Source organism: Myotis lucifugus, unplaced genomic scaffold (assembly GCF_000147115.1).
Source record: "Myotis lucifugus unplaced genomic scaffold, Myoluc2.0 scaffold_95, whole genome shotgun sequence".
In the NCBI taxonomy this organism is placed as follows: Eukaryota; Metazoa; Chordata; class Mammalia; order Chiroptera; family Vespertilionidae; genus Myotis; species Myotis lucifugus.
This window is the reverse complement of record NW_005871143.1, coordinates 1649214-1661682: the sequence shown is the minus strand read 5'-3', so window position 1 is coordinate 1661682 and position 12469 is coordinate 1649214.

The following is a 12469-nucleotide window of genomic DNA, read 5'->3' as shown; positions in this document are numbered from 1 at the left end:
TAAACAGTGTCAGGATGCACTAGATCCAGAATACCGACATTGGGTTCAGTCAGAATGATGCCAGTGCCATTGGGTTGTAACTAGAAGATAGAGGTGACGATGGAGGTGGATCATGGTTGGGCATTCAGCTTTCTTCTTTTAGTGTGTCAGAGGGAAGTATCCTGGTGTGCCAGGTCTTTTAAAGGTATTGTTTAAAAAATAAATAAAATGAAATTTTAAAATATGTTGTTTACTGTTAGTGAAATTCTATCAAACACCTGTATTCAGTGACTGAGATATTGGGCTCCAGATATGTTGGCAGTTATAATAATGACACCCTACATTTATATGGCCACTGATGTGTTTCCAAGCCTTTTACTTTCATTATTTAATATGATCCTTATAAACTCTGAGAGGTGATCAGGGAAAATATTATCATTTTCAGTTCATTGATCAGGGAAGTAAGAATGAGAATTGAACTGATGCTCAAAGTCACAATGTTAGGAAGAGGCAGAGCTGGGCTGCAGCTTAGGATCTCTAGCCATCTGCCCAGTGCACCTGGGTGCCAGGTGTGCTCCCCACCCACAGGCTGTTTCACCTCCATCCTTCCATCTGGTACTTCTGTCCACCCAATTGTTCAACAGATTCCATTTTCTGTATTTTTATATGCCATCTCCCGCATACTATATATCCTCATGTCCTGCCCATTCTACTTCTGAAACATTACCCAAATCTGTTCTCTCTCCATCTCCCTGTCCAAGCCGGTGTCACCTCTCACCTGAACTATGGCAACAGCTGCCTAACTGGCCTCCTCTTCCACTCTTACATTCCCATGGCCTGCCCTCCACACAGCATTGCAGACAGGTGGCTCTCCTCAAACACACATCAAATTCTGTTTCTTTCCTTCTTAGAACCCTTTAATTGCCCTTTGAATAAACTCTAAAAGTCTACACCCTGGATGCTGATACCAAAAACCCTACATGACCCGGCCTCTACCTGTCTCAGACTTTCCCCACTACCCCCATCTCCCACCTTCTCCCCATCTCCCCCTATCTTCCACCTTCTCCCCATCTCCCTCGATCTTCCACCTTCTCCCCATCTCCCTCGATCTCCCACCTTCTCCCAGCTTCTTCCACCTGCTCCACAGGCCCCAGCCAGGCTTATTTTTCCTTGTTGTCACTAGAACATATGAAGCTCACACCTGTTCTAGAGCCCTATGGCCACAGCCTTTCCTCTGGCTCTTTCTCACCATCCAGGTCTCTGCTTGACGACTACGTCTTTAGAAGTAGTCACTTCTATCTTGAGCACCTCGTCTGAAGGAGACCTTGTCACTCTGTCATATTGCCCTATTTTTTTTTTTACCTCATCATGGCCCTTACTTTGTTTATTGGTTTATTGTCTATCTTGATTCACTAAACATAATCCCACTTATTTAATAAGCATTTAGATTTATTAATGAGCCTGCCATTGTCTAAGTGTTTTAGCAATATTAACTCACTTAATCCTTGTAATGACCTTATATACTTTTCTCAGATGAGGAAATGGAAGCACAGACACTTTCTCAAGGTCGTTCAGCTTGGTTTGAGAATCCTTGCTGATGGATAGGGGTCTTATCTACTATGTTTAACCCCGAATGCCATCACATAGAACAGAGCCTGGCTCAGGTAAACACTCAATAAATATTTGTTGAACAACTGTATGATTTCATGGTTTCTATGGAGACGCTGACACTGAATCTCCATGAGCTTGCCCAGGGCATACCCCATTGTCTTTCTCTTTTTTAAAAAATATATTTTATTGATTTTTTTACAGAGAGGAAGGGAGAGAGATAGAGAGTTAGAATCACCGATCAGCTGCCTCCTGCACATCTCCTACTGGGGATGTGTCCACAACCAAGGTACATGCCCTTGACCGGAATCAAACCTGGGCCCTTTCAGTCTGCAGGCCGATGCTCTATCCACTGAGCCAAACCGGTTTCGGCTCCCATTGTCTTTCTGATCCTTAAACCCTTGGTATTAATCAGGAACTGGACTAGCTAACATTTTCTGAAATATTTCAACATAACTTCATCTGTAACTAAAGCTATCATCTGCCTGAAATGTTAGAGTGACCGCTCACATTTACATGGTGATTTATCATTTCCATAGTGCTTTTGCACGCATCTTTTCATCTAATAGTGGTCAAAGAAAAAACACCATCCCAACCCCCTTCAGGAGATAGATGAGACCGAAGCAGTCATTCTCATTAGCTCAGTGGGTGAAGGTGATAATTTTTCACCTTGCAGTTAAATCCAGATGAGAACAACCACGTGCAATAAATTTGCCTGTGTCAGTAGCTTCCCTGGGGAATATTTTTCTGAGTTAGTAAGACTAATTTTGTGGTAGCAGAGTTAGATCATATTGAGAATGTTCAGTTATGAGGAAAAAAAAAAAAGATTGACCTTATGGCAAGATTGGGTCAAGTCAGATATATCAAATACTGATGTGTTATAAAAACAAAAAACTTATCTCCCACCTCTGTACATTTCCTTCATTGTTTTCACAGAGCATGCCCTTAATTAGATTGCTGTCTACCAACCCTGGAGTATTTCCCATAAGCCTGCCTGCTCCTAGTTAGCCTATGCTCCAAACATCTCTCAGGCCATCCCTCCCCTTAAACCGTGACTTTCCTGCGTCCCATTACCTTTCAGAGTCACTGTTCTGATAACAGTTATCTCCAGACTTTGCAGGAAAGTAACTCTCTCCTTGATCACTTCAGCCCAGGGTGCTTTCCTTTTTGCATTATTGTCACAGTCTATCTCCTGGGTTGCAGGCAACATGAAGCTAGTCTATTGCAGTGTTAATAGAATGAGCTTTGATAGTAAATTGCCTCGTTCAAATCCTTGTTTCAACACTTACTAGAAGTGTAAACTTTGGCAAAGTACTTCATCTTTCTGTGCAACTTATTTCTTCTCCTACAAAATGAGGGAAATATAGTGCCTGTTTGTTATGCAGGTTATATTACTGCATTGAAAGAACTCAAACACTACTTAGCCCAATACAAGTATTATGTGTCAGTATCATTATTGTTGAAAACCACTCTTACATAACAGGCACTCAAAAAATGTGTTTTGGGTTCAATTCCATTGTTTTTCTTCATTAAAGGTTTCAATGCATTCAAGTATTATTTATCTCAAATAATACTACACCATAAACTATAGTCAAAATAAATTTGTAAAAGAATAATAATTTTTGCAATGATAAAATAAAGCATAATATTGTGAAATGAGTAACTGTTAGCTTTTCTTTTCAGTGAGAGAGATGAAATTGTTTTCAATCTTTAAAAAAAATTTTTAACCCTCACTCAAGGATATTATTGATTTGAGAGAGAGGAAGGGAGAGAGTGAGGGAGAGAGTAACATCGAACAGTTGCCTCCTATACATACCCCAACCTGGGATCAAATCTGAAATCTTTTGACCTACCAACTGAGCCACCTGGCCAGGGCTGTTTGTAATCTTGATCAGAGGAGTATGTCTAGCTGGGTAGAACTGTAGGTCAGTACCCACATCCAAATGTGACCTATTACCTTGAAGGTCATCAGGAATAGTGACAGGATTTGGTGACTCTCTTAGCTGGTCTCAGGTGTTCAGATCACAGATAGACCAAGAAATGATGGACAATTGACACTAATCTTTTTGTCCAGCTTAGCTCAGTTCAGTCAAGCTGACATCAGTTGAATTGTAGAATACCTACAGATATGTGAGTGTGAAATTAAATGCTTATTATTTTAGCATTTAATTTGAGATCTTGGAATTGTTTGTTATGCTGAATTATTACAGTAAACACTTACCTAATACAGAAATTGCTACAGGAAGTAAGTATTGCCTAAAATATGTGGCAGTGGCTTTGAGCTCAGTCTGTACACAGTAAGAAAACCATAATAGAAATGGTGACCTATGTTATGTGGTGGCAAAAAAAATTGGTAAATTGTCACCAATCAATATCTAGAAGGCAAAAAATTTACCTAATGAACTTGTGAAGAGAGGTAAAGAGGTTTTGAGGCAGAATGCTGAAAGTGTGCGTTGGTTGTTACAAGTTGTATGTGATAAAATACTGAAAGGAAGAGATGAGATCAGAAAAGAACTGGTTGATGTGAAAGCAGAACAGAGAGGAAATATAGAGTGCCCCCAAATTTTGGAATGTTTAAGGGGGAACGACACGACTGTTTCTCATCTCCAACCAGTAAAAGAAAGAGTTTAGAAGCTTTTTGAGTTTGAAGACTCAGCCTTCGGGAAAAGACCACTGATCACTGAAAGGACTAAAGAAAGACTATAAAAATGCTCTTCCAGGGGCACAGTGGACCCATAGAAGCCTGATATACGAAAATAATTGTTAATAAGTATACTGGCTGTCTTGAAACAAATTGTGAGTATGACTTGTCTCACAGAGTTTTCTAAAATCAAGTATAAAAAGTCAACAAAGAATATTTTTAAATTTTTAAAATGTTTTTAGAGAGAGGAAGGTAGAAGGATAGATAGAAACATAAATGAGAGAGAAACATCATCAATCGGCTGCCTCCTACATGCACCCTACTGGGGATTGAGCCCAAAAGCCTGGCATGTGCCCCCACTGGGAATTAAACCAGTGACATCTTGGTTTCTGGGTTGACACTCAACCACTGAGCAACACTGGTCAGGCGCCAACAAAGTTTTTGAGTGAGCTTCTTGCCCAGAGCACCCTACGCTGGCTTAAAGAGACTGTTACCTTTTCAAAATGTAAAAATATCAGAAGAGCTTCAGAAGTGGGCTGAGAAAGCAATCCAGCTGCCAAGAAGGTAGACAAACCCATCCTGGTTTGCCTGGGACTTTTGTGGTTTTAGTCCCAAAAGTTGGGCAATCTAGGAAAACCAAACAGTCCTAGGAAACTGGGAGAGTTGGTCACCCTTCAACAAGGGTATATAATATAATGTTCTTTATGTAGCCAAGAAAGGTAAAAACAACAACAAAAAAGGAATGAATTCCAGAGAGCTAAATCAAGAGTCAGGAAGAACAATGGATTTGGAACTTATTCCCAATGAGCAGAATGAGGGCTTAATTAAGGACCATTCCCTATCCTTAGGGAAGGGGGACCTAATGGGGTTTCAGAATTGCTATGTTCCCCTGATTGCTTGCATCCTTCCTTGACCCACCTTGCTTAAGAGCAATGGTTTAATTTGTTCTTTCCTCTGTGCCCAAAAATTTTCAGGCCCCTTTGAATTTTCCAAGAGATTTGTTATGAGCTAAATGACAGGCCTCGACAAACTATAAAATGGGGGTGACTTAGTGGTACACAGTTCCCAAGGGCCTGGTTTTCCCTATGCAGCAATACGGAAATTTGTTGGGTGGTATTTGAGATAATAGCCTGGAGCTGAAGGCCTGATTCCTCTTTGTTACCTTCATAATTAAGATTCACAAAAGAGAGCATGAGATCAGACTGAAGTAATTTAGTATGAATCATCTCTATTTCTATTGTTCGCACCGGCCAGCTCTGAGGTGTCTGAGTTGCCTCATGCCCAGTCTGTGTAAAGTTTCTCTCCCTTAGGCACAACCCCTGGTCTAATACGCTGTGGTTCAGGTGGTAAGTACCTGACTTTGTCTCCTTAAAAATGCTGAGAGAAACGGAGGCAGGAAAAAATATTAGGACATATTCCTCAAAAGGTGACTCTGTCCATGATAGACACACTTTGACTCCTTCAATATATTCTTTAAAGTCTTAAAGAGAGAAATAGTGATGTGGACATTTCACATATCTAACAAGATTGAGAGGTGTAGAAAGAACATTTTAGGCTAGCGGGGTCTTTCACCTGCTCGTATCACTCATGTGGGTAAAAACAACTGAGATGTGGTAGTGACAGTGCTATGTCTTTACCAAATATTTCACTTTTTCTTCCTGGGCTCATAGAAATATGTACTTTACAGCCTTCTTTATAGTTAGGTTGGGCATTGTGACTGAGTTTTGGACAACAGGCAAAAGACCCCCAGTGTCTTCTTCCACCTCCTCCATATTCTCTCTCCCTCTTCCAGAGCTACCTTCCACGACAGCTACCTGCCATGTAAGATGGCAGCACCATGAAATGGAAGGTGCTCAGACAACCTGAGTTCTTGCTAGGAGGAGAGACTCACAGGAGAGCTGCCTGGCTTTCATTGGACTGAGATATAAAAGGGATATAAACCTGTGTCACTTTAAGCCACACAGATTTGGGGATTGTTTGTTACACCTACTAGCTTTGATTACCCTGACTACTATAAAGGGCCAAAGAAATGAAAATGGAGACTTCACCAGACTGTTTTTCTCTTACCTCAGATTCATCAAATAGTATACCATGACACCACCTCACCAGCATCAGGATTCGTCACACGTGTCATTAATTGGCCTCAAAGCTCTTGGTTTGCAGTTGGGTGGTACAGGGAGGGAGGAGTCATGAGGTTGAAGCGTATGTCATTGAACATCCTTGTTCAAAGGATGTATCAAAATTGAGCAGCAGAGGTCAATAATATAAAAATCTTATCTAATAAGAGAGTAATATGCAAACTGACCATCACTCCAAGGCCTGCAGGGGAGGGCAGTTGGGGGGGACCAGGTCTGCAGGGGAGGGCAGTTGGGGGGGACCAGGCTGGCAGGGGAGGACAGTTGGGGGCAACCAGGCCTGCAGGGGAGGACAGTTAGGGGCAACCAGGCTGGCAGGGAGGGCAGTTAGGGATGATTGGGCCGGAAGGGGAGGGCAGTTAGGGACGATCGAGCTGGCAAGAGAGGGCAGTTAGGGGTAACCAGGCTGGCAGGGGAGGGCAGTTAGGGGCAATCGGGCTGGCAGGGGAGCAGTTAGGCGTCGATCAGGCTAGCAGGGGAGTGGTTAGGGGGTGATCAGGCTGGCAGGCAGAAGCAGTTAGGGGCAATCAGGCAGGCAGGCAGGCGAGTGGTTGGAAGCCAGCAGTCCTGGATTGTAAGAGAGATGTCCGACTGCCCGGTGGGATCGGGCCTAAACGGGCAGTCGGACATCCCTAGAGGGGTCCCAGATTGGAGAGGGTGCAGTCTTGGCTGAGGGACACACCCCCCATGCACGAATTTTGTGCACCGGGCCTCTAGTATTTATATAAACAAACCTAAAAGTAATGACGTGAATTCTTTCATACTCTTTCAGGCTTTAGGACAGCTATTCACACCCAGCCTCTGGGATCTCCCTTCATATTCTCGTTACTGATCTTTGAGAACCCATTCACAAAGTATGATGCATTTATTTCTCTCTTGTCAGAAACAAGCATTAAATATGGAAAAGTTAATACAGGCCCTAATGGCATGCTGGGGTTTAAATGAGCTTGGAAGTCTTGCTGAGGCAAATATTTTACATGTGCCTTAAAGCCCTAATAAAGTCTTTAACAAGCAACAAAAATGAACCCACTCCCTAAAGTATTGACCTGGAAGTGTGTCTTTGTTGCTTAAATTAGGATTACAACTTATTAATGAGCTCTAAATGGAAGTGTTTATCTCAGGAGGAAGTGCTATTTCTTCCTCCTGTCCCTGGTGACACACTACACATACTAATTGATAGGAAGCTGATCTTTAGGAGACAAGAAAGCCCTGAGGCCTTTGTCACTTTGACAATCCTGGCCCATTACAAGGTCTGTCTAATCCGGGCTGAAAACAAACTACTGTCATTTCAAGCTGTCCCTGGAGTGCATGGCTCTGCCTTGCTTTGGTTGTTCACATGCTCCTGAGAAAGATCTTCCTTCTTCTACTCGGCCTTATTACCTGCCTGGGGACCTGTGAGGACTCCAGAAAACACCTCTCTCCTTTACATTTTTGAAAAATTTATCACTTTATTACACCACCTCCATTTATCGATTAGAGCAGTGGTTCCCAACCTGTGGGTAACGACCCCTTTGGCGGTCGAACGACCCTTTCACAGGGGTCGCCTAAGACCATCCTGCATATCAGATATTTACATTAAGATTCATAACAGTAGCAACATTACAGTTTTGAAATAGCAACGAAAATAATTTTATGGTTAGGTCACAACATGAGGAATTGTATTTAAAGGGCCAGAAGGTTGAGAACCACTGGATTAGAGAGATATTTGGATTAAAAAGTTCAGGTAATCTCCTCTTCAAAAGTGGAATAAATTACAATACAAGTTGGGGAGAAACATAGACAAGATGTGGGAAAGGCCAAAGATAAGAAAAAGGTTCTCTTCTTACTGCATACAGAGAATATACAAAACAAGGAGAAAAAAATAGACCAACTGAAAGGCCAAAAAAATAAAAAATAAAATAAATAAATAAGAGGGGGGAATGAAAATATGAAATACTAATGGCCAATGTGTATCTTCTATTAAACAAAATCAACTTTACCAGTAAGTAAAGAAAATAAATGCAATGTAATATAAATGCCATGAGAGAAATAGCCCCTTACTTCCAATCAAATTGGGAAATATTTTACTTTTCAGAGTAATACCTAGTGATATTATGGGTATGGGAAAGTAGGCATTTTTCAAACACTGCTGGCCATAGGGCAGATTAAACCAGAGGACTATTTGGAAATATTTATCCAAGGTCTTAAAAATGTGACTATCCAATTTCACTACTAGGAACTTAATCTAAGGAAATATATATCTACAGGATATTTATTGCATAATTATTTAAAATAATAAGAATTTGAAAACAACCCAGAATCCCACAATGGATAATTGGTAAAATAAATTATAGAATATTCATATGCTAGAATGTGATATAGCCATTAAAAATTATATTCTAGAATACCTAATGGTATGAAAAAATGTTTCTGACACATTAAGTGAAATGACAAGTTGCAAAACAATGTTACCCCAATTGAGGAAAAGAAAAAAAAGTAGTAGTATTTACATAGAAAACAGATAGAAAAGACCAAAATGTTAATAATCATAATTTTATTATAATGTTGTTTTTTCTCTCTGTGTGTGTTAAGATTTTCTGTACTTTTCAATATTTCCACCAAGAGACATGTATTTCTTTAATAATCAGAGAAAAAATTTTTTCACATGAAAACTTTAATTCTACCTACCCTCAAGCTCCCAATTTTGTCATAACTTAAGAGCTTGTCCTATTAGTTTAGATTATAACACTAATTAGGTATCTGGCATATGGGTATTTATGAGCCTTGAAAATAAGGGCCAAGAAATCACAAGACCAAAAACATATTTATCAGTTTTTTCCCTTCCCTGCAACCAATGCTCATATTCACAGAGGTAAAGCAATGTGGTTGGCATCCTTTCATGTACATGTGTATTTTGTAACAAGAATCTTTAACTGACCTTACAGCTAGAGAACTATTCATTCAGGTTATCTTTTCCCATAGGTTTTACTTGGCATCTTGTTTGGATTCCAGGCTTCTCTGGATGAAATTGTGATTTGACTGTCTGATGAGAGAATATTACTCATTAAGAATAAATGTGCAAAGAGCTTTGGAGATTGAAGTTCCATGTTTTATTTGTTGAAAAGAAAGAAGTCATGTCAACTAATCAACTTCAACATACATAAATGCGATTCCCAAGTCTCTGAATGTGGGGTTTAAAGGAGAGATTACAAAACCAGCTAGTTAACCAGTACTGAAAGAAGTTCCTTGAGTGTCTGGGTAAAGTTGGGTTCCACTGAATACAGACTGACCACTCAAGTGACCCCACAATGCTCACTGGTCCATTTAGGGTGGGTTCAATAGGATGACTGATTTTGGAGTATTTTAACCAAGGAGCCAAGCTAGCTGAATTGCGTTTATTTAAGCATTCTGTTTGTACAGCAAAAAGGGAAGTGACTCTTTCTAGGGAAAATTGTGATTTGCCATTAATTTCTTTGATATCTTTTTCTCCTTCAACAAAGTATTAAATATGAGAGGAAAAGCTTGGGGTTTTGAATTAAAACCAAAACAAAAGTGTGGTTCAGATGAGCTATGTACTTATTAATTTCATAACTTTGATAAGGTATTTTGTAGCTTTGAGGTTTGTTTTTAAAATTTGAAGAATACCTATATCTATCTCACAAAGTTGTGATAATAAAATGAAACCAGGTATTAAGTGTTTAGAATTTTCTTAACTCTAGAAAGGATTTAAGGTAGCTTATAAGTAAGGCTCTATTAAACACATATGCACACAACCATACATGTCACATACATATGCACATGACATACAAATACACAAATGTAAAACAAATGTAGAAGTTGCTTAGAATGTGCTTGTTTCTTACACTTTGATGATCTGGTTTGCCCATCTAGGAGGATGAATAAACTATGAATGTTTGAAACAATTCTTCCTGAGTTAAACAAGATGATGCATGTTAATGAACCTATAAACAACAAAGTGCTATAGAACTTTGTGTGGTAATTTTCCTGGAACCTCTAACACTCATCAGATATCTAGCTTATGTCCAGACTAGTGGGCCTGTCATGATTACAAAGCAACTTGATAGATTTATCTCTGATAAATGAGCTCACAAAGACTGAAAGGGTTATTCCTAAGAATATCTGCATTTTTAATAAGCAACTCTTGGAGATCTCAGTCCTACAAAGGCCCAAAGGAAAGAGTCTTCAATGGGAATGCTTTGTTCACAGAGACAGAAGGGGTATGAAGGAGATATTTTTTCTCTCATTTTGTCACCTGCATAAGTGGTTGTTGACTCTGTTACATATAAAACTACTTCTCTAAGGGAGAGAGAGGTTCAAAGTCTAAATCTAATAAACATTTATTTTTAATTTTCAAATTTTTAGGAAAGCTATTCATTTTATAAGGCAGAAACTTCACTGACTCTACATCTTCCAAGACAACTGTTGCTAATGGAATGTTGTTGTTATTATGTCCTAAATGATTCCAGGGACATTTTGCCCTGAATAAGTCTTACTCTGTTCCCGATAGCAACACTTCATTCACAATAAGACCTGGTAGAAACAATCGATTTTCAAATTGATTTTTCTTTTCTTTCTGTAAAAAGCTCTTAATTTAAAAAAGTTTCTTCTAATTAAAGTTTATTATTTAAAAAACCACCACAAGTTTCAATCTTATGCCATGAGGTAGAAAAATGCTCTGAAAACCAAATAGCTTTCAGTGTCACAAAAGAAAATGAATTCTTCAAACTGAGAGGTGTTTTGGAAAGAGATTGCTACGTGGAGAGTTGATCAATATCTGTTGTGTATCAATCTATGCATATATATGATAGTCAGGAGTGGAGATTGTCATCATAACCAGTTTCCTGGAAAGGAGCACAATCGGCAAGATGAGGGAGTTATCATTCCACACTTCAGTCTCTGCACTCACAGGACTTCACTGATGGAGGTGCAAGTATTCACTGGACACTCCTAAAACCCTTTTTATTAAAAAAAGATACTGATCACTTAGTTAATTTAGACTGGTAGAGTCTATGTGTTCATCTGGAGTTTATGAATATCAACAATGGCAAAAACCATATCATAAATAGTCCCTAGATATCTTTCCAGGTAAAAAAGGGTTTCACAAGGACTAACATAGTGTCTCTTGCAAGGAGGAATATTGTTTTTAACCAATTGGTTTTTATCCATTTAGTTATCTGGAAAATCATTATTCAGCAGGAGACAGTGGGCATCACTGAGTAAAAGGCTGAAAAACCATTAAGTAGAAACATTCATTGATTGAACTCTTTCTCACCTATTCCCTGGAGCCTTGGTGAATACAGGATGCATCGTCCAGGAAAGGAGTGAGATTGTGACTGTCTGGGAAGTACTGAATGGCCCAGATGAGAAGGGAGTGTATCAGTCCAATGAAGATACAGAAAGCATACAGTAAGTTAAACACGGAAAATTCAAGACAAAGAATTTTAAGCCATGATGGAGTTACTAGAAGGATGTAAAGGTAACTCTAAAGGGTACCATAAGGCTGAAGAGAAGTATCCAAGATTGGGAGGGAGCCCTTCCCCAACGCCTAGGTTTGGACCTCATTGGAGAAGTTATAGCTGAAATCCACTGGGTGTGGAGATTTTGCTGGGTTGCCAGCTCTAGAGCTTGTCCATGGGTGCCATGCAAGTAGGAAACAATCCTCTAGGGCAGTGGTTCTCAACCTTCCTAATGCCGCGACCCTTTAATACAGTTCCTCATGTTGTGGTGATCCCCAACCATAAAATTATTTTCGTTGCTACTTCATAACTGTAATTTTGCTACTGTTATGAATCGTAATGTAAATATCTGATATGCAGGATGTATTTTCATTGTTACAAATTGAACATAATTAAAACATAATGATTAATCACAAAAACAATATGTAATTATATATGTGTTTTCCGATGGTCTTAGGCGACCCCTGTGAAAGGGTCGTTCGACCCCCAAAGGGGTCGTGACCCACAGGTTGAGAGACGCTGCTCTAGGGTGATTTGGGCACAGAAAAGGAGGGGATCACCACTGTGGGCATAAGAGCTGCACTGCTTGGTATCCACATTGGGTGGGTCATGGGAAGATGGTCCCCAGGCACAGCTGCAAAGTCATTAAA